At 38.1% G+C, this 3,318-nt stretch overlaps 1 pseudogene; it reads left to right on the forward strand.

Moving 5' to 3' along the window:
- The first annotated feature begins 262 nt into the window (after positions 1-262).
- LOC125520939 lies at positions 263-2,277 on the forward strand (annotated as a pseudogene).
- Positions 2,278-3,318: the final 1,041 nt, after the last annotated feature.

Consider the following 3,318-nt stretch of genomic DNA (forward strand, 5'->3'; position numbering starts at 1 on the left):
CTTCTCCGAAGCTCGCTGGTGGCCGGCGCCGGTGCTGCTGCCGCCGCGCCATACCGTCTAGCTCTTGAACGCCTTGATGTGTGTATGTGCTAAGCCCTTGTCAGGCTTTGCAATTAATTCTCCGTATAATTCAGAATTGGTGCTGTGTAATGGCCCTTTTGGTCCTCTGCAATGAAAATGCAAGCAGGAACCTTTTGGAAAGAACAAACTTGTGGCAGCTCACTTATTAACTCATCAATTTTTGTTTTTTGAATAAACAGCAATGGCCACTGGAAGTAAAACCTAAGAGATTAGGCCGAGCCCCGAGCTACCCAAGCAACTGCCATTCGATTTTCTGAAGAAGATAACAAACGATTTCTCCGCGGAGCGGAAGATTGGTGGAGGTCCATTTGGAAGCGTTTACAAGGTTTGGCTACTTTCCCATTAACATCTTCTATCCTTTCAACCAAGGTTGATAAGAGATACTAATATCTCTGTATCTGTGGGATTGATTAAACAGGGAGTTGTGCCAGATGATGGCAGAGTGATTGCGGTGAAGAAACTTCAGGAGAACGCTCCAATGCCGCCTGACAAAACATTCAATAACGAGGTTCAGAACATTATGGCGCTCAAACACGAAAACGTAGTTGAGTTGGTTGGATTCTGCTGGGAAACACAGAAGAAACTGGTGCAGTTCGATGGAAGGTATATTCAGGCAGACATCACTGAAAGTGTACTCTGCTATGAGTATTTACCTAATGGGAGCCTTCAACAGAATCTTTTCGGTATGCAATAAACATATCTGACATATCTTGCATTTCTCTTTACATTTCCATCTTTGGAGGTAGGGAATCACCTTTAGCTTTTTAAAATTATATATTTATCTTCCTGACCCTTTAGCTTTTTTGCATTCATATACAGGAACGAAAACAGTTGAGGCTGTCTCTTCAGCTGAACCTGTTATCGATTGGGCCACACGATTCAAGATAATCAAGGGAATTTGCCAGGGTTTACTATTTCTACACAAGTTGGATATTCCCATCATCCATATGGATCTCAAGCCTGAAAATATATTGTTAGATGAAAATATGGTTCCAAAGATTGCTGATTTTGGACTCTCGAGGGTCTTTGGCCAAGAACAAACCCGATTGTACACACAAACAGTTGTGGGATCATAGTAAGCTCATTACAAGACTTGATATTATTAGTGTGCGACTTTACTATAAAACAAATTTCATTTTCGCATCTCAAGTATTGCCTAATAAACTTTTGATGATAATGGCATCCAGTGGGTACATGGCTCCAGAATATCTATACAGAGGTGAAATTTCGGCCCAGTCAGACATATATAGTTTAGGCTTATTAATACTCGAGATCAGTACCGGAGAGCAGAACTGCAAAGACAAAAACCAACCCTCAGCAAGAAACTTTATTGATAAAGTAAGAAGATATATTATTTGATTGTTGGAAGATTGAAATAGAACCCTATGTTTCATTTCGTTTGCATACTATGCATCCTTAGATACAGAAGGCCTCCATCAAGTTAAAATATGCATTGAACTTGGGCTAAAATGTGCTGAGATTGATCGGCGAGTCAGGCCTCCCATAGAAGAAATTGTTGACACGCTCAACGGACTACGTGCAAACGAAATGGCAAACGAGGTAAATAACAGGGGGTAAAGAGGCTCTTTACTGAGATGATTTAATTTCACAGAAATAGAAAGAATGAACTAAATTTAGTTTTTCTTCGAATGACTGATCAATTTCATGTGTGTCCTAGGTTTTTTAATGCCAAACTTACAGTCATCTTCATGCATATATACATTTTAACTTTTTTATAGATGCATGTCAAATTTATTTCTATGGACCTTTGTTATTGCAAGTTTGCAACTGTGAAGCAACACATTATAGCCATTTCTAATTAGGTCGAATGACAATATTTCTTAATGAAGAGGCGACCTGGTAACATTCATACAATCTGCATAGCCTATATAAGGTTTGCAAAAGAAAGGATTTTGCCTCAAGTGTAGCATACTAGGGATATATATATCCCAGCGGACATCTATATAACCATGCAGTTTATTGTACACATTCCAGATGATTCTAATTAGCATGCTATATACATCTGAAATTTCAGGTCCCTCATGCATCTCCAGTTAGCAAGAAGATGGGTTTTCTAGGTGGTTTCAAGAAGAAATAAAACGTGTGTTATTATTGCTGGAAGACTCAAAATTTGCTTTGTAAATAAGACCATTTGATGCTATATATGCCAGTCTGGAAATGTAGAAATTTTCTTTATTTGTGAAACTATATCTTTTTATTATTGATAAAGATGGGGTGCAACAAGAAATTGAAGCAATAATTTGTTTCTCCTCGGCAGTTGTCACTAAGATGGTACCACAAGAAGACGGGGTCAAATTTCTCACGAAAGTTACAGTCAACATTTTCGATCCAGAGGACGGGGTTGCGACCCTTTTCAAGAAAAGAAAAAACACACACCATCATTTTCAAAAGGCCATGTGTGTGTAGTACTTCCTCCGATCCTTTTTACTCTGCATATTAGGTTTGTCCAAAGTCAATCTCATCAACTTTGACCAAGTTTATATAAAAAATTATAAACATTCACATAACAACACCAATATCTTTAGATTCATCTTGGAATATATTTTCATATTATATTTATTAGATATTATAGATGCTAATAATTTTTAATATAAATTTGGTCAAACTTAACAAAGTTTGACTTTCGGCAAAACCAATTTTCAGAGTAAAAAGGACCGGAGGGAGTATGAGACCACAAGGAGTAACTCTATTGCTAAAAATATAAATGTTTTATGACCAACCATTATACCCATTGACAATCCTTCAGGGTTTTTTGTCTGTAATTGCCATGTTGTCAGTTGCTTATAATGTTCTAGATAGGTTACAGCGACATGGTTGAGGTTATAGTGCTAGTTGCTATTGTGGTAACTGTTTGTTGCTTACATGGCAACCAATGGTATATGTCTATTGCTGGCATGTATACCAACGTTATTTGTCTGTTGCTGGCATGTGATATACCTTGGTAATTGGTGGCATCACCTTTTTTGTTGAAACGTAACGAGATGAGAATGGCAGTGGAATACTCATGGAGCAAAATTGCTCCATGAAGGACGATTTTGGGCAATAATACCCCCGGCAGCAAACTTGTTCTGTAACACACCCTTGAAGTGGTCGAGTTCCTTGGCAAGTTATTGTATCTCATGAGCCTTTTCAAGTACAGATGGTATTGGCATCTGGTCGAACGCTGCCTTCAAAATTCAGACCAACCAAAGTATAGAGAAATAACATTAGATGGAA

Source organism: Triticum urartu, chromosome 7, assembly GCF_003073215.2.
Source record: "Triticum urartu cultivar G1812 chromosome 7, Tu2.1, whole genome shotgun sequence".
Lineage (NCBI taxonomy): Eukaryota > Viridiplantae > Streptophyta > Magnoliopsida > Poales > Poaceae > Triticum > Triticum urartu.